General features: G+C 43.3%; 1 protein-coding gene across 4 annotated transcripts in view; it reads right to left on the bottom strand.

Annotated features, from left to right (window-relative positions):
* The window catches only part of RAB3GAP1 (RAB3 GTPase activating protein catalytic subunit 1), a 2,239,542-nt gene that overhangs the window by 181,889 nt on the left and 2,037,522 nt on the right, over positions 1-20,131 (bottom strand). The gene's annotated exons all lie outside the window — the stretch shown is intronic.

Here is a 20,131-nt window from a genome sequence, read left to right as displayed (position 1 = left end):
TTAGAGATTTTGTTCTGTTTAAGTAGAATCTTAGTTGTCTGTGTACATCCAATGAATGCAGAATCCACTCCCCCTTGTTCTGTGGATTTGGGAAAAAAGATGGCAGATGAATGGTCTGATTAACAGCCACACTAGATACCCCTCCAAGAGAGAAATGTTATGTCTGAAGTAGCAGCTGGCTCAAAAGGAGGTAGGGTGAGCTTTTCCAACACAAAATTGAGGTCCCATGCCGGAGTTGGTGCTCTTCTGGGAGGTCTTACATTTTTGGACCCTCTGAGATACTGCTTAGCAGAGGGTGAGAAAACAGGGGAGGCTCTGTGTTGTAATGAGCTGAAATGGCAGAGGCATGGATTTTTATGGAAGAGAAAGATAGGCCCTTGTGAAGCATCTCAGTTAAATATTGCAGAATCTGAGGAATGTTGGGCATTGCTATGCTTATTCCTTGTGCCTGGTTTCAGGCACATAATCTTTTCCATTTATCAGCATAAGATTTTCTAGTACTAGGTCTTTTAGCCTCCAAAATGACATCCATCACAGGTTTGCTGAGAGATGTAACTGATGACATTAGTTGATTAGCCATGCTGCCAGATACAGAGTTTGGAGCAGAGTGTGCAGAATTTGATAGTTCTGCTGAGACAGTAGATACAGTGTCTGAGGCAGGTACCACGGAGGAAGGTGTAACATATTGCGTAGGAGCGGGTACCATTGCTGGCGAGGCCACTCTGGAGCAATCAGAATCATTTTTGGTTTTTCCTGTCTGACTTTTAGTAACACCTTGGAGAGCAAAGGCAGGGGGGGAAGAATACAGCATCCACTTTCCAAGCTTTTTTGTGATGGCTTCTTGTGCAGAATTTGTTCAGCTGATAGTTTTGGGGTGAGGCAAAAAGATCTATGTCTGGGCTCCCCCATTTGCGTGTCAACATGCTGAAGATTTGTGGATGCAGTTTCCATTCATTTGGGTCCATAAGATTTCTGCTTAGTTCGTCTGCCAGAGTATTTTGCTTTCCTGGCAGGAATTGAGCTTGTAGATGTATTTGGTAAGTCAAGGCTGTGTTCCACAAAGCCATAGCTAGTCTGCAAAGGGGGTAGGAATGGGTACCCTCCTGTTTGTTTATGTACCACATGACTGTGGTTGTTGTCCATCTTTATCAGTAGTTATCCTGGACGAAGAAAGTCCTTGAAGGCTGTCAGAGCATTCTGTACAGCTAGCATCTCCTTCTGGTTGATATGCAGGTGCATTTGATTTGGGCTCCATTCACCCTGAATGCATCTCCCTGCCAGATGCGCCCCCCCCCCCAATCATAATCTGATGCGTCTGTAGTCAGGGTTTGGTTGGCATAGGAACTCTTGCTGCAGACAAGGAATGATAGGAATTATTGTTTCCAGGCTGTGACAATTTTGACTCCATAAGCTTTTTAGGCACCACTGAAGTTTCCTCATATGCAGTCTTGCATATGGAATTAGTAGAATGCAGGAAGCCATGAACCCCAAGGCCTGCAGAATTAGTCTTGCAGATAACTGGGTTTTTGTGGCCACTTGTTTGAAGTAAGTCATCAATTGGATTTGTTTTTCTGGCATGAGGTAAGTCATCTGGGCAGTTGTGTTCAAGCTTGCACCCAGGAATATAATTATTTGAGAGGGTACCAGTTATGATTTATTTTCATTTATGGTGTACCCTAGGCAAGTTAGAAGCCTTTTTACAAACGCCAGATGCTGTAGAACAGTGTCCTTGTTTTCTGCCTGAATTAGACAATAGTCCAGATAAGGATAAATTTGAATGTTTCTTTGTCTGCAAAATGCAATTACTGGTGCCAAGCACTTTGTGAAGACCCTGGGCACAGTAGATAAGCCAAAGGGCAGTGCAGAGAACTGGTAATGCAAATAGCCTGCTTTGAAGTGGAGGCATCTTCTGCAAGATTCCCTGATTGGGATATGCAGGTAAGCCTCTTTTAAGTCTAGAGTTACCAACCACGCATCCTTGCCTAGCATAGGCAGTAACTGTTGTAGAGTCAGCATCTTGAATTTTGGAATGTCCAGGAATGTATTTAGAATGGATAAGTCCAGAATTGGACGCCATGATTTGTCTTTTCTGGGTACCAGCAAAAGTCTTGAATAAAAACCTTGTCCCTTTTCCTCTTCTGGTACCGGTTGAATGGCCCCCATATTCATGAGGGAGATAACTTGTTTCTGGGCCTCTGCCCACTGATTTGGAAGCAGATCTGGCCATCCATTTGGAATTGGCAACGTGTGGAAATGAAATCTGTATCCCTAGGATACTATATTTAAAACCCACTTGTCCTGGGTAATTAGATGCCATTTTGTGTATGAAGTGCTAGTTTTCTACCCCAAAGGGGCTGCCAAAAGATAAGTGCTTGGAGATGGCAGAGGAAAGTCATTGAGACTGTTTACCGTAGGGGTTCCTTGCTACTTCCAGATTTGGAGGTGGAGGCACCCCATTGTTTTGTTCTGTAAGTTCCTTGTGACTGAAACCTGGAGCCTTTAGAGTGTCTGGGTTTGACCTGTGTGGCTCTGGTGGGTACTGGAAAGGACCAATTCATAGTAGGCCAGTGCCTACTGAACCTGGGTTGCTACACTTGTAGGAAATCTTTTACAGTTTGCACAAATTTAGCTTTGCCTTCCATCTTTTTCAAAACTTCTTGTGCCTTATTACCAAATAGACTGTCCTGTTGTAAAGGAGCATCCAACAATTTTGTTTAACATGATCACGCAGATTTTGCTCCTTGAGCCAAGCATGCCTTCTTATCACAGATCCAGTTACAGCAGCCCTGCAAGAGGCCTCCAAGGAATCAAAACCACATTGCAAAGTATGGTTTCCAACTTGTTCAGCTGAATGCAATAAATCCTGTAACTCTATTTTCCACACAGTCAGAAATCAACATAATTTTCTGTTTAAGTAAGCCCATGACATGTTGCTGATATTTAAGCATATGAAATTGACAGTTTAAAGCCCTGATTGCCAAGGTTGCAGACGTGTAATCCTTCTTACCCCATCTATCCAGCACCCTGGAGTCTCTATCAGAAGGGGTAGGATTTTAAGCAGTAGAAGCCTTAACATCCTTGGGACCCAGAGAAATGATTTCAGAGTCAGCAGTAGGGTTTTTAAAAAGGAATTTGTGGGAGTCAGGAACCCTGTAATATCTGTCTGGCTTACTAGGAGCCAGAGGCAGGGAATCAGGAGCCATGCTGGATTCTGAGAAAACATCATCAACAATGTCCAGAACAGGAGGTATAGCCAAAGGTCTATGCTGAGGAAGAAGAAGGAAATCTCCAAGCCTCTTTTTAGATTCTGAAAAATCCTGACTCTCCCAATGAAAATGTTCCCTTAAGGTATGCAAAGTTTCTCCATAAGAAAAATCCTAAGGAGAAGAAGTAGAAGGGATGGATTTGACTGCATCAGAGTCCTCAAAAGGTGGAATAGATAATTCCTGATCAGAAGAGGAATCAGAAGAAATGGAAACCTGATCTGAAGATTCATAGTCAGTGCCTTGCCTAGGCCTCTTAGCAGGAGGGGGTTGGGAACCCCTGATCAAGGTAATTAAATCCTCAGCCATTTTGATCATTTGTTTTTTAGGCATAGGGGCCTGTGCACGTGGCCTACGTGTCGTTTTTTTAGACACAGAAGTTGGTGTTGGCCTAGGTTTTGAAGATGGTGTTGGTTTAATATACAAATCTTTAGGCCTGAAAACACCCTCAGAAGCTGGTGCCTGCTCAGCGGCTCCGGACTCATCCAAGGTAGAGACATCCGCGGGTTCAATACTTAAGTGTCTCGCGGCATACCGGACTTCGAATAGGTCTCAGTAGAGGCCTGCGAATCAAAAGTAGTGGGTATCAGGGGCTGTGAAAGTGCCTCACTGAGTACCGGCGAACTGACGACTGGCTTAGGAGAAGCTTTGTTGTCTGTTTTGGACCTCGACATTTTGTCTCTTTTTCTTTGCGTTTTTTGTGTATTCCGGTAGTCGGATTGCTAACCGACGACATTTCTGGATAGTTAAAAATCTCGAGCCAAAATGTTTAGATGCAAAAATATATTGAAGCTTAATAGTGCGTTGGTTAAATTTAGCACAATACCGACAGCAAGGCACGTTGTGGTCAGGGCCTAGGCAAGGAATACAGTACAAATGAAAATCGTTATGAGGTATTTGCTTCCCACAAGTAATACAATTATTAACTTTTACTGACATCAGTAAGGAGCAAGAAAAAGTTTCCCCAACGGGGTACTTAGCTTTAGGTTGAAGACTTTTGTTCTGAAACTCAAACGAAAATTTCAGGAGTCGGCTGACAGGCACGTCCAAACTGCTTCTGCTTCGAGCACCGCACGGCAAGTAAGACTGATAAAAATGGAGTTGGCTGCATGTTTTATACTCCTGACGACCTGACGTCATGGAAGAAGGGGCAGCAACTGACACAGGACCCAAGACTTTGTTAATCAGGCCGACTGAGTGCAACCTGCCAGCATATTACCCACATGTAATGACTGCAACAGTGAAACACGAAGAACATCCAGGACTGCAACAGTGAATACACTCAAACATCTACATTTACGGTAAGTGTACACAACTGTACTATGCTCTTCATGTTTCACAGTTACAGTCATCACACTTGGGTGGATTCCCAAAGCTGAAGAAGGGTGGAGGCAGTCAAGAAGAGTTAGGGCTGGCTAGTATGCCTTGCAGGATTGCTGTTGCAAAACCTGCCCTAGATTTGGAAAAGACAGGCAGGTGGTAATGCTTGGTGAAGATGTGTACAGAACTCCAGGTAGCAGCTTCCAGGATGTCCCTGGTAGGGACTCCCCTGAGAAATGCTGTAGAGGTAGAAGTTGCCCTAGTGGAATGTGTTCTAACCCCCTGAGGGGTTTGTTTCCCATGGTGCTGATAGCAGAAATGGATTCAGTGTGCTATCCAATTGGAAACTGTTTGTTTTGAAATGGCCTTGCCCTCTGCCCCTGTTGCAAACCTGACTAGTAACTGGTCAGATTTTCTGAAGGGCTTAGTCCTATCAAGGTAGAATTTGAGCTGTCTGGGCATGTCCAAGGAGTGCAGGATCCTTTCCCCTTTATTCTGAGGATTAGAGAAGAAAGTTGGCAAATGGATGGATTGGTTTAGAGCCACGCTGGACACCACTTTAGGCATAAAGGAAGGGTTAGTCCTGAGGGAAACCTTGTCAGCATGGAAAATAATGCAGGGTTCCACAGCCATAACTGCTTGTAGCTCAGACACACTTCTAGCTGATATGATGACCAGAAGCAAGGCTGTTTTTCAAGAGAGGAATTTTAACTCTGCTGATGCTGCAGGTTCAAAGGGTGGAAGCGTTAGCTTTTCCAGTACAAAGTTAAGATCCCAAGTAGGGGTGTGTGCTCTCTTAGGCAGCCTTAAGTTGTTTGCCCCTCTCAGGAACTGTTTGATAAGAGGGTGTGAGAAGAGAGGTGGCTCCATGTTGTAATGAGCCGAATGGCTGAGGCATGTATCTTAATGGAGGAGAAGGACAGGCCTCTGTGGAGTAGATCTGCTAAGTAATCCAGGATTAGAGGAAGGGAGGGCAGGGTTCATAGGTTCATACTAGGCTATCTGCCCTAGGGCATTTATAAGCCTAGCCAGAATGTGTTTGGCTTTCGCCACCCATTTTAAATTTATTTTGCTATGCCCTTTTTCGAGGTTAGTATACTGTGTCTCTGTCTAACAGTGACACAGAAGTGATACCCGGGGTAAACCTACGATCTCCCTCTTGAAGAGAGTCAATGAGGGACTCTGCCTAACCTGGACTGGGATTTTATTCCAGAGTGAAGGGAGCCTCTGTGTTATGAATCTGTCCCTCCAGCATGTCCTATTTATTTCAGTGCTGAGGTTCAAGTCTCTCGAGCGCGTAGCTCGATGGGATTTGGATTTTCTGAGGTGCAGCATGTCCATTAATTCCGGGTTGGACATGGTTTTATACGTCAGGCACAGATCACCTCTGAACAGGCGGTATGCCACTGAGTAGAGCTGGAGTTTCTTTAACCGGGCAGCATATGGCATCTGTTTGAGCCCTTTGAACCTCTTGGTGAGGTACTTTTGGGGTCTTTCCAGTTGCTGCAGGTGTCTGGTAAGGTACATCCCAAAATGGGCATTGTACTCAATTATGGGCCTGATGAGGGATGAGTAAAGAGGCACGATGACCTCCCCTGATCTAGATGTGAATCCCTTCATGATTAGGTGGCTATAGAAAATGTTTTTCTAACCACTTTGGTTATGTGGTTGTCAAATGAGAGATTGCTATCAACTTGGGTCCCCAGGTCCCTAATTACGTCTTCTGTACTTAATGGATTACCACCTATGTGGTAATTTGTGGGCACTTTGTTTTTGCCAAAGGGGATGACTATACACTTTTTGTCATTTAGCTTGAGGCCATGGCTCTGGCACCAGTTGTCTGTTTCTATGAGGCCCTTTTGGAGGATGCTTGTGTCAGCTGGAGAGTCGATTATGGCACCCAGTTTGCAGTCATCTGCGAACTTGGTCAGCCACAGTCCTTCCGTGTTGGCCTATACCTCTGAGAAATATATACCGAACAAGAGAGGTCCCAGGACTGAGCCTTGTGGGACACCACTTGTAACTGGTTTGGAGTCTGACATGGTTCCAGCAATTCTAACCATGTGGGTTCTGTCCTTGAGCCAGTTTGCAATCCATCTAGTGACACAGGGGTTTATATTTAAGCTGGTGAGCTTATCTATAATGCCCGAGTGGGGTATTGTATCGAAGGCTTTTGCGAGGTCCAGGTAGGCTGTGTGGACCACCTTCCCCTCATCAATGGCCTTGGTGACTGTTTCAAAGAAATCAACCAGGTTTAAGAGGCAGGATTTGCCCTTAACAAAGCCGAACTGGGTAGGATCCAGTGTCTGTAGGTCCCCAATATCTTTATTTATGAGGTCCATGATGATCCTTTCCATAGCTTTGCAGACCAAGCTAGTCAGGCTTATGGGGCGATAGTTTCCAGGATCCGTTGAGGCACCACCTTTATGGAGAGGGACCACTGTAGCTGTACGCCACTCTTTGGGCACATATCCTGTAGTAAGGCTGAGATTGAACAGTAGTTTTATGTTTGGGTTTAGCTCTTTTTGGAGTGCATGTAGGACGCAGCCCGGGACACCGTCTGGTCCCATTGATGCTGTGTTTTTTGCTTTGGAGAGGGCGGCTCTTACCTGAGCATCTGAGATGTCAAGGGGGCAGCACTCTGCTGGGATAGATATTTGCCCTTTTGGTGGGGAGGGGGGGGGAGAAGTTTGTGCTGAACCTGTCAGCTAGGATGTTAGCTATGTCTGTGGGTTTAGTGTATTTTTTGTCATTTTGGACTAATTCTGAGCATATCTGGGAATTACCACCCAGGTTCCTAACATAACTAAAGAAAGCCTTGTGATTATCCTTAGTGTCCTGTGCAATTCTTCTCTCGAAGCTGGCCTTAGACAATTTTATGAGTGCCCGTAGTTTTTTGCTAATTCTGATAAGTGATGCCTTCCCCTTTTGGGATTTTGCTCTATCATTTAGTAGCTTCCTCCTTCTATTGTATAGTTTGTTTATGGCTGGGATCCACCAGACAGGACGTCTGCCTTTGGAGGATTGGGTCTTGGGTTTATTTGGGATCGCATGATCTATGCATTCCTGAAGGTGTTCATAGAATGTGTTTATAAAGGATTCTACGGTCTGGGCCGTATTTTCCACTGGCCCGGGAGCTTTGAAGGATTCCACCTCGGTTTTGAGGAGTGTGAAATTTGCTTTAGAGAAGTTTTTCGCTGTGGTTTTCTGGGCAGGAGGTGGGGTCGGGATGTGAATATCCAGTGAGATTAGTTTATGGTCTGATCTTACCAGTGAGGGATACACTTCTGGTCTGGAGCAGAGAGTCCCCATGTTGGTGATGATCAGGTCCAGTATGTTTTCTCCCCTTGTGGGAGTGGTAACAAGTTGTTCCATAGCATTTGAGTTTATAAATTCTAGGAACCTTTGGGCTAGGGTGTTGGAGCTAGAGTAATGCTCCCAGTCTATGTTTGGGTAGTTGAAGTCGCCCAATATAATGGTGTTTTGAGAGACCTTCATATTTTCCAGTGTTCTCAGGAAGGCCGAGTGGGGTTCCTGGGTTTGGGAGGGTGGTCTGTAGCAGGCTATAAACTGGAATGCAGTTTTATCCACTCTTAGTTGCACATGGATAGTCTCTGATGCTTCATGCTTTGCCACCAACCTGGAGGTGTGGGTATCTTTGATGAATATCGATACTCCCCCTCCTTTTGTGGTTCGGTCCAAGTTTTGGGGCTGAAAAGCATGGTATGAGGTATAACCTTGTAGTGCTGGGTTGCTCTCGGGAGCCCTGAACCAGGTTTCTGTTACTGCACAGATATCAATGTTCTCCATGCTAAGGAGAGTTTCGAGTGCGTGCATCTTGAGGTTTAGAATTCTGGCGTTGAGTAGCATTACTCTTAGTTTCTTATCCCTTGTGATACCTATGGAGGTGGGTTTGTCTTTTGAGCCTTGCCTAAAAAAGGCACTATGGGGGTAGCAAGAGCCTTTGCCAATATCTGAAAGCCCAGGGTGACAGGTGCAAGCTGTCCCTAGCGAAGCATCGTGGCTTGTCGAGCATATCATCCCAAGCTGACAGGCATTGGATCCCCTTTGAATGACACCAGTACTTAAGCCAATCGTTGAAATTGATCATCTTGTCTTCATATTGTGGCATCATTCTTGGTGAGGGTAAGATGCTACTCAAGGTCAGGGTCATACCGGCCTGGGCTACATGCTCAGAGAGCTCCTTTATGTCTCTTTTCATGTAGTCCAGGGAGGTATGTCTTAGGTCATTCACACCAGCATGGACAATGACTGAGTCATATTTGTAATTGCCTTGGAGTGACCTGAGTGCTTGTGTTATGTGGCGGATCCTAGCACCCGACAGGCTGTTCACCATGACCCTCTCCTTGTTCAGCCTGGTGAGCGGCACGTCAGTGTGCCTGACGATAGAGTCACCTATTACAAGTGTATCAGGTGTGTTGTTTAGTCTTAAGGGTTGTGACTGTTCGGCACACTGGCTTTGTGAGATATGTGTTGCACGTGTTTTGTTTTGGGGTAGCGGTTGCTTGGGTGTCTGCTTTGGAGGTCTCTGCTGCTTAGGCAGATCTTTATTTAGAGCCTCCAGTATGTTTTGTGTGATTATGTGTTTGATTTGCTGTCATGGTAGGTCTATGTGAGACTGGAATTGTAGTGAGTGTGGTTTCCTTCTCCTCCTGACTGGTTATGCCAGTACTGAGTTGAGAGAGCTTAGCCTCCAGTTTGGCTATATGGTTGCATCTCTCACATGTGTTGGAATTTGTTGGGAGGAGGAGAGGGTTGTCTGTGTACATGAGGCAGTTGTAACATTGCCTCAAGATTCCCAGATTCACCAGCTGGACCAGAGAAGAGACTGACAACTGACCTTTGGACATGCTAGAATAATATTGGGAATTCCTTAATAATTGAAAACAAGGGCCAGTGGGGATTGAGGGTGTAGTGCTTTTAATTTTTAGTGCTGACTTATATAATTGCTTTAGTGAGCAAGTGCCAGGTAACTTAAGTGCAATGTGTTACAGGTAACTTAAATGCAAAAACGACAAACAGTAACTTTCTTTCACGTGAAACAAGGAAATAAGTACAGTAAGCAATGCAGATTTCACTAGTGATCCACAGAAGCGCTGAGAAGCCACGTATTAGGTGGAATTAGCGTTCCAGGGAAATAACAAGCAAACAAACAACAAGCATATAAACAAAGCTAGATTCAGCAGGCCTGGATCTAGTCTATGCTACAGCAAACAAGGTGTACCAATTTCAGTAAGATACAGTTCAAATATTCAGGCACTATAAACCTTTAACCAGAAATTCCCAGCTCAGAAGGGCAGAGTCCAGCCTCTTCTCCCACAAGAGTGCAGACCATGAACCTTCTTAATGTAAAATAACTGGCCTGAAGCCCAAGTGCTTAAACCAGAACTAATACACTTTAAGAATAACAGACACTGAGCTCTCAATCAGCAGTTCCCAACTTAGAAGGATGAAAGCTACCTGTCCTGCAACCACAGTGCATGCCACAAACCTTCCTAATGTAAAACAACTGGTCTGTAGCCCAAGTGCTTAATCCAAAAGACTTGGGATGATAGCTACACTTTAATCAAGTTACTACCAAGCAGTAATAAATACAATTGAATACTTTAGAGAATGCCTGGATTAGTGCTCAAGTTACACAAACAAAGCTAGATCCAGCAGGCCCAAATCCAGTCTATGCCACAGCAAACAAGGCGCACCAACTTCAGTAAGAAGCAGATCAGATATGCATGCACTATAAGCCTTTAACCAGAAATTCCCAGCTCAGAAGGGCAGAGTCCAGCCTTTCCTCCCACAAGAGTGCAGACCATGAACCCTCAATGTAAAATAACTGGCCTGAAAGCCCAAGTGCTTAAACCAGAATTAATACACTTTTAGAATAACAGACACTGAGCCCTCAATCAGCAGTTCCCAACCTAGAAGGATGTAAGCTACCTGTTCTGCCACTACAGTGCAGACCACAAACCCTCTCAGTGCAAAACAACTGGTCCGAAGCCCAAGTGTTTAAACCAAAAGGCTTAGAATGAGTTACACCAAGCAGTAATAAATACAACTGAGCACTTTTAAGATGATGCAAAAGTAAAATAAAGTAGGTAGAAACACAAGTACAGTAAAAGCAGATGAATTTTTTTTTTTTTTCTGAACAAGTGCTGAGATCAAAGAAACAGATTTGAGTGCTGAAACTAGAAAACTGGCTAGTTATAAGAAAAAAAAACTAAGCTAGAAGGCTTCTCTCCAACACAGAAGGGATTAAGGGCTCAGAAGCCTACAAATAGTCTATACCACTTAACAGGAAAGGCAGGAAACAAGCTTAATTTTTTTTTTCTGTTTCCCAGATGCTCTCTTTGTACACAGTAGGAGTGCCTGAAATCAGAATATGATCTCACTGCACTCAGTTGAGTGAGCAAATGAGATGGGCCCAGAAGGAGTATCCAAACACAAATTTACAAGAGGGGCGGGCAGTTTCAAGGCCACTGTCCTCTCCTTTTGATTGAATCCAGGAGCAGTACCTTTTCCACTTATCAGCATAGGATTTTCTTGTACTGGGTTTTCTGGCTTCAAGAATGACATCTAGCACCTGTTTGCTTAGGGTTGCTGGGGGGAGAATTCAAGAAATAAGCCAGGCTGCAAGACTTAGGGTTTGCAGTTGCAGATGCAAAATCTGTCCCTCCTGCTGAGAGAGCAGGGTTAGGTTCTGTTGTAGGTGCCAGGGTGGCACCGGTGACAGGCTGCACAGGAGTGGGTACCAGTGCTGGGGTGGCCAGTCCGGGACAATCAGAATTGTCCTTGGTCTGTCCTGTCTTATCTTGAGTAATACTCTTGAGAAAAGGGGGAAAGGCATAGATTGAGAGATTTACCCACTGAAAAGAAAGGGCATCCACTTTCCAGGTCCTGCTGTGAGGGTTCCTGGTGCAGAATTTGCTGAGCTGGTGGTTGTAGTGGGGAGGCAAAGAGATCCACTTCTGGGGTCCCCCATTTCTGAATCAGAAGGTTGAAGGTGCTGGGTTCCAATTGTCACTCGTGTGGAAATAGGAGATTTCTGCTTAAGTCGTCTGCCAGTGAGTTTTGTTTGCCTGGCAGGAATTGAGCTTGCAGATGGATCTGCATGTCCAAGACCGTGTCCCACAGGGCCATGGCTAACCTGCAGAGTGGGTAAGAGTGGGCTCCCCCCTGCTTGTTGATGTACCACATAACTGTGGTGTTGTCTGTTTTTATTAGAAGTTGTCCTGCAAAGTGTAGGGATCTGAAAGCTGTCAGGGCGTTCTGCACAGCTAGCATCTCTTTTTGGTTGATGTGCAGATGAATCTGACTTGGGCTCCAGTGGCCTTAAATGCATTTGCCATCCATGTGTGCTCCCCAGGCATAGTCTGATGCATCTGTGGTTAGGGTCTGGGTGGCATGGGGTTGAGTAAAGGGCAGTTCCTTGTTGTGGTTGCATGCTTCTGCCCACCAATGGAACTCTGTCCTTAGACAGGGTATGATAGGAATGACTGTTTCCAGGTCCTGAGAATGTTGGCACCAAAGACTTTTTAAGTACCATTGAAGTTTCCTCATATGCAGTCTTACATATAGAATTAGCAGTATACATGAGGACATGAACCCTAGGGCCTGCAGCATTTTTCTTGCGGATAGCTGGGTTCTAGTGGCCATTTGTTTGAAGTAGGCTGTCAGACAGACTTGTTTTTCTGAAGTGAGGAATGCCATCTGGGATGTTGTGTCCAAGCTTGCCTCCCAGGAATACAATCTTTTGACTGGGTACCAGTTTTGATTTCTTTTAGTTGATGGTGTACACCAAGGAAGTGATAAGGTTTTTCACAAATGTCAGGTGCTGCAACAGCAATTCCTGACTGTCCACCTGAATCAGGCAGTCGTCCAAGTACGGGTAAATTTGGATATCTCTCTGCCTGCAGTAAGCAATGGCTGGAGCTAGGCATTTTGTGAATACTCTGGGTGCAATGGATAAGCCAAAGGGAAGTGCAGAGAGCTGATAATGTATAGATCCGACCCTGAAACTTAGATACTTCCTGCATGACTCCCTTTTAGGGATGTGCAGATAGGCTTCTTTTAAATCTAGGGTGACTAACCAGGCATCCTTGGCTAGCATAGGTAGAAGCTGTTGCAGGGTAAGCATTTTAAATTTTGGTACCACAAGGAAGGTGTTGAGAATTGAAAGATCCAGGATTGGGTGCTAAGAGCCCTCTTTTTTGGGTACCAGGAAGACTCTGGAATAGAATCCTTGACTTATCTGTTCTACTGGAACTGGCTGAATAGCTCTAATGGAGAGCAGGGAAAGAACTTGGCTTTGAGCCTCTGCCCACTGTTTTGGGGGAAGGTCTGTGAACCCTCTTGGGGTTGGCAGTGAGTGGAAGTAAAATTTGTACCCCTGGGATACAATGTTGAGGACCCATCGGTCTTATGTGATGGACATCCAGTTTTATGCATGAAGGGCAAGTTTTCCTTCTATGGGCACCAGCAATTGGGCAGAGATGGGGAGAGGAGTAGAAAAGTCATTGTGAGTTTTTTCCGTAAGGAGGTGGCTTACCACTCCCTGCTTTGGGGGTGGGGGCACTCCATTGCTTGGATCTCTGCATACCCTGAGACTGTAGTCTGGGAGGTCTGTTTCCCCAGGGTCTGGCTTGAGATGGCCTGGAGGGGGCTGGAAAAAAACAGTGTTTGGAAGGGCAATGCCTACTGAATCTAGGGGGTTGCATTTGTAAGAATTCTTTAACAGTCTGCATAGACTTAGCTTTTTCTTCCATCTTTTTAAGAACCTCTTCTGGTTTGGTGCCAAACAAACTGTCCTTGTTCAAAGGAGCGTCTAGTAACTTGATTTGACATGGTCTGGCAAAGTCTGATCCTTGAGCCAAGCATGTCTTCACAGTACAGAACCAGTGACTGCTGCCCGGTAAGATGCTTCTAGGGTGTCAAAGCCACACTGCAAAGTATGCTTGCTGACTTGGCTTGCAGAATGCATAAGCTCCTGCAATTCTTTATTTTCTGCACAGTCTGTAAAGGTAGCCACTTTTTGTTTAATAAGTTCCATAATATGTTGCTAATACTTCAGTTTGTGAAACTTACAATTCAATGCCCTAATAGCAAGAGTTGCAGAGGTATATACCTTCTTACCCCATCTGTCCAAATCTCTGGAATCCCTGTCCAAAGGGGTGGGATTATTTGGCTGTAGTTGCCCTGATACCTTTAGGCCCCTGGGAAATGATCTCTGGGTCAGCAGTAGGATTCTTGAAAAGAAATCTGTGAGTGTCAGTTACTCTGTAGTACCTGTCTGGTTTCCTAGGGGCAGGAGGTAAAGTATCAGGAGTAAGACTAGATTCCATAAAAACATCATCAACTTCCAGGATGGGGTATTGCTAAAGGCCTATGCTGTGGCAAATCTAGGAATTCTCTGAGTCTCTTTTTGGACTGAGGATAGTCTTGGCATTCCCAGAGGAAATGCTGTCTTAAAGTATGTAAGGTTTCACCAAAAGAAAAATCCTCTGGAGGGGAGGCAGAGGGAATGGATTCCTCCTCATCTGAATCCTCATAAGCAGATAAGGGCATGTCTTCATAATCAGATACCTCACAGTCATTGGACTCCTGGTCTGTTGAAGCTGCAGGGGACTGGTCTCTTTTCCTCTTAGCAGGGGAAGGATGACTTCTCCTAATCAGCGTAATAAGGTCTTCTGCCATTCTAAGTATTTTGTCGTTGTGGCATGGGAGTAGGTGCATGCACTTTGGTCGTCGGTTTTCTAGGTGCAGTGCATACTCTAGGCCTAAGAAACTCGGTAGTTTTAGATAAAAAAAGTTGTCGGCTTGAGTCGAACATCGGTTGAGTGAAGAACTGCCTCAGAAGCCTGTGCCTGCACAGCAGCTCCGGACCCATCCAAGGTACAGACATCCTCAGGTTTCATAGTCGAAAAGTCTCGTGGAATACTGGACTCCAAATGGGTCTTAGTAGAGGCCTGCAAATCCCCTGAAGCGGGTATCAGGGGCTGCAAAAGCACTTAACTGAGTACTGGCGAACTGGCGACTAGCTTAACGAAAGTGAAGTTGGCAGCTTTGGACCTATGCGGTCTGTTTCTGCCTTTATCCTTACATTTTTTCAGAACATCGGTAGTGGGATGGCTTACCAAAGTCATTTTGGAATACGAAGAACAAAAGAATTTAGCAACAATGAGAGCCCAACGACGAATTGTTCAGGCGTTGAACAAGGCACAAAACCGACAGCAAGGTACGTCGTGGTCTGGGCCTAAACAAGTGAAGCAGTAAGAATGAAAATCTCTGTATGGTATTTGCTTTCCACAGGCAAGACAATTATTAACTTTTTTGGACATAGGTTAGAACAAGAAAAAATAATCCCTAACGGAGTACTTAGCTTTAGAAGACTTCAGGATTATTCAATTCGTAAATGAAAATTCAGGTAGCGGCTGACCGGCACTTGCAAACTGCTTCTGCTTCGGGCTCCTCGGCAAGAAAGAATGATGTAATGGCGTTGGCTGCCTGTTTTTATACCCCTGACGACCTGACGTCAGTCCTGGAGCGACAACATCCGACACAGAAATACTAAGTCTCTAGTATTCGGGCCGACTGAGGGCTACCTGCAGGCAGATAACCCAAGTGTGATGACTGCAATAGTGAAACACGAACATCTAAGGCAACATACAAATGGAGAAGGAAATTTTACCAATAAAACAGCACATTGTTTTATCCAGTCTTGCTTCTCAATCCTTTCTAACCTCTGGCCATGAGAAATTAGCCAAGACATACATTAGTAAAGATGCAATCATACCAGCAGAAAGAGTTGATTGTGACAAAACTGTGGCAGAAGGGCAACATGTTAAAAACTGGAGGCTGTAGAGTGTTTGCGGAAAATGATTATTCACTGTACACCAAGCAATTGGGAAATGATGAGAGGCAGGTGTGAGATTCAAGCTTATGTATCCAGCTGTCTTCAGAATATCTTTTTCCTGGAGGATCAACATTTTTTTTTTGCAGAACAAGCTAAGGAGGATATACAAACATTTGCCCAACAAAAAGTGAGTCATCTTCTGATGATAAAGTATATAGAGAGACTTTGTCAATGTAACCTTTTCCAAAGTCCCAAAGAAAAATGCTTCAGAGAAAGAAATAAGCACAGAAATTGACTGGAAGTACCTTGGACTTGAACCAGAGTCTGGGTTTGGGAGATGAAGATGAACAGGTGAAGACCATCAACACTGAAATTAATGAATAAATGTGAGACTATAAAGCATCAAACACATTTGTAAAGCATGACTTTATAACACAAAAATGGCAGAGAAGGATTGGACTTTTGTTGACTTTGTTAAACTCTGTGGGACCAAACGTCGTATACCCTACTTCATGTCATTAATGTTTGGAAGGACACCAACATGAAAAAAAATACGTAAAACAATTTCTGCTCTTAATAGTATTTGTATAAAACATTTCATGATATAATTGCATCTAACATAGTAAAGCATTTTAAGTGATTATTGTATGTGATAAAGATACTAAAGTAAACAAATACTTTTTTTTCTTTTTTAGTTTTAAGAAACATAGGCATTACAATGCAAAAAGGGAAGAAAGGCCAGACAAAAAACATGTCCAGTTAGTATGCTGTAAAGATGGGGTGTGAAAGTGCATTGATTATAACATATATATATATATATATATATATAGAGAGAGAGAGAGAGAGAGAGGTTTTCTGTAAACAAAAAACATCTTTACTGACTTATCACTTATGACATAGGCAATCATTAAATAAATGAAACCAAACGATATTGATATAGTTTTAGTTGCTAATATTATACATGGCATATAAACAGCTATACAGTCATTGTCAATCAAATACTACATAGCTCATTTAATTCCTGCCTTCTCTGAAAACGCCATTCCTTTTATAAAACATGTGGCATGTACTGTTCCACAATTCCCATTTTTTTTAGGTAATTTGTCCCTTCTTCTAAAGATCCCACCTCCAGTTCTTTTATCTCTGTTACTATACTCAATGGTTCTAGTATGGGGGGGTTTAGACTTTGATTTCCATTTTCTAGTAACTGCTTTTTTTGGCAGTCACCAGAAATAATCTCAGCAAGGACATACTATGTCTAGGCAATTCCAATTCTGTATCACAGCTCAAAAAATCATTTCCTTAGTTAACACCAATTTACTCAGCCAGTATTTCTGTCACAGTAGTTTTCAGGGAAGTTTCTAAAGTCTGCTAATTCATTACACCCCCAAAATATTATGTTCCCAATTATCTCTTTCTTCCCCAACATACTTCATACCTCCAACAAAAAATTCCTTAGAGTCTGCTTGGAGTATAAAAATACCTATACAAACACTTCCAAGCAAAAACCCTAAACCTTTTAGACTTTGCTGGATATTTGGGAGCCATACATATATCCTCCCATTGTTTATTTGTGAACTGCTTATCCAGTCTTGCTTCTCAATCCTTTCTAACCTCTTCTGATCGATTTCTATAGTTATCATGCAATATTTTACATTGCCTACCAGCTATCCCTTTTTTAACAGCAGCTTTTGTTCAAGATTCAACTAAAAACTCTACCAGTGCTGGTCTTTTACTCAGGATCCCCCATTCCTTTCTCTTTGTCTATATTCTGACATCAATCCTTGAGAGTTTAGTGTTTATGGTCATTGTCTAGTTGGGCTGCCAGGTCTACAGCTTGGAGAAAGCACCTCACTGGTTCTTTTGAGCTTTTTTTAAAATTGTTTCAGGTTTCAACTTTCTGTTACTTAAAAAGTTAACTTGAGTATTTCAGCCTTAACACACACAGCTATCTGAGAAGGAGCACCTGATCTGTGATATATAGCAATAAGTAGCCAGTTTTTTATTTGTAGTAGTTATTGCTTATTCTAGATATTTATAGCAATTTTACTGTATACTTGTACTGTATGTCATACCTATTGGCTCACTGCTGGTTTTCTGCTGTGATAAACATTTATGTAGTGTTTTCTGCCTAAAATAGTTTAGGTTGTAGCTGTAATATTCTTCATATTCCTGATTGTGTTTGTGGGCCTAGTTGTTTGTTAGAGGCTGTTTTCTGAGCTTATTGTCCAGGCCATCTTAGTTATCAAAAGCCATCCCCCACTTCAGTTTGAGTTTAGTGTTTATGGTCATTGTCTAGTTGATTTGCCAGGTCTACGAATTGGAGAAAGCACCTCATTGGTTCTTTTGAGCTTTTTTTTAAAGTTGTTTCAGGTTTCAACTTTCTGTTACTTAAGAAGTTAACTTGAGTGTTTCAGCCATTACAAACAGCGCTATCTGAGGAGGAGCACCTGAGCAGTGATATATAGCAATAAGTAGCCTGTTTTTTTGCTTATTTTTAGCAGTCATACTTATTCTAGATACTTATAGCAATTTTATTGTATACTGCATACTTGTGCTGTATTTCATAGCCATTGGTTCACTGCTGGTTTCAGTGGCAGCTGGTGAGTTCAAATCAAAGGGGGGCTGCAGGAAACAGCTGAATGGGTGGGGCCAATGGGAAGGGGTGTGGACAACTAGAAAGGGGAGGAGCTATGCTCAAAACCACAAAACCTGGAACTTTAATTAAATATGCTGCCCTGGGTGCCAAACCGTCACTATGAAAGTCCAATCAAGACAATGTGAAGTGTAGAATAATATTTCAATGCATTAGCTGCATGACATCTTACTTAATATCTAGATGGAAGCAAAAAGCCTGTGAGACATGAAAAAATAAATTACTTTTTAAATACATTACTGGAATGCCAGTCAAAATCAAATACAAGAAAAACAAGCAGCACTCAACTCAAACCACTTCTCCTTGCACTGCAGTTCTAATTATAATTTATATTCAGCTTTATTAAAGTACCAAGTAACATGCTGAAAGTAGCAATCTCTGTGATACCCCACTTGTAAAAATGTTTCTTATCCAAAAAAGACCTGCTGCCTGACAACTATCTACTTGTTTCACGGGGAAAACATGATCAAAGTAAAAAATGAAAAGCAAACAAGAAACAAGCTCAAGATACATTGCTTAAAGGATTACTGTACAGGTAATGGACCACACGCGATAGATTGGCATTCTGTTTGGTTTACAGGTAAAGCCTGCAAAGATGACTGCAAGTCTCCAACAAATGTAATAAGCTTCTTAAAATAATGTAATCCTGTCCTTTATTACAAATACTGTCATATGCATTTCAATACCCAAGGCTTATACATTATCTAGTTATGCAAGTATTCTCTGCATGGCAACAGAAAGGCTTTCACCGTTGGCAATTCTTTAACAGTACGCTTATTAAAGTTTACTTGCATCTTACAATCTCAGACAAGCTTACCTGATGGTCATTAAAGCATTGCTACTTAAACACAGAGCAAAAGTCACTTTCTGGGTAATAATAAGCATAAATCAACAGTATAAAAATATGACAAACCAGAACATTCTGCAAAATCAAGGACAGAATAAAAGTAGTACTGGTGTTTACCTTGGATGGGGGGATACTCTGCACATTTACACTGCATAAAGTACAGTTTTGTACCTACCATAAATGTAGATGTCCGAACTGGATAGCATCTGCAGTCATAACAACTGGGTTGTCCTGTCGTCAGGCAGCCCTTCAGTCGGCCGGATTCCAAAGTCCGGGTCCGGCTTCGGCTGATGTCGCACTTCACCCGACGTCATCTCTGCTGGTCTTCGGGTATAAAGGCATCAGCCGACGCCATTTTCTTCAGTGTTTCTTGCCCCAGACGCCAGTTGCCCTCCCTGGAAGGCTAAATTTTGGATAAATGCCGATGTTTGCAAAAGGATAGAAGGCAAACTCAGAAAATAAGCATGTATGTACATATATACAAACAAATACACCATAAGAGACTCCCCCCACCAGCTAGCTATTAGGAGGGTAAATACCCTAGGAGTACCACAGAGGGGAAGGAGGGAGGGTAATCCTGACTGCAGATGCTATCCAGTTCGGACATCTACATTTATGGTAGGTACAAAACTGTACTATGTCCTTCATGGATGCATCTGCAGTCATAACAACTGGGTAGAATACCATAGCCAACTAAGGGAGGAGGAAAAATAGATTATGGTGTGGTTAGGATCCCTTGCAGTACAGCAGTGGCAAACCCTGCTCGGGATCTGGAGTACAAAGGTAAATTATAATGCTTGGCAAATGTATGCACGGAGGTCCAAGTAGCCGCCTCAATAATGTCCTTGGTTGCCACTCCTCGTAAGAATGCTGTGGTAGTGGCTGTTGCCCTTGTAGAATGAGGCCTTATGTTCTGTGGAATTGGTTTTCCATGGAAGGAGTAACAGAATCGTATGCAATTTCCTATCCATTTGGAGATTGTCTGTTTGGAAATAGCTTTTCCTTCCCTTCCTGTTGCATAGGCCACAAAAAGCTGGTCAGTTTTTCTGTGAATTTTTGTTCTGTCCAGGTAGTAGCGTAACTGTCTATGTACATCCAAGGTATGCAGCATTCTTTCCCCTCTGTTTTGTGGGTTGGGGAAGAAGGTAGGTAGGTGGATTGCCTGGTTTAAAGACACT

The sequence above is a fragment of the Protopterus annectens genome, chromosome 6.part0 (assembly GCF_019279795.1).
Source record: "Protopterus annectens isolate FY-2018-M chromosome 6.part0, PAN1.0, whole genome shotgun sequence".
Lineage (NCBI taxonomy): Eukaryota > Metazoa > Chordata > Ceratodontiformes > Protopteridae > Protopterus > Protopterus annectens.
The sequence above is the reverse complement of the archived record's forward strand: the minus strand, read 5'-3'. Positions and strand labels throughout refer to the sequence as shown.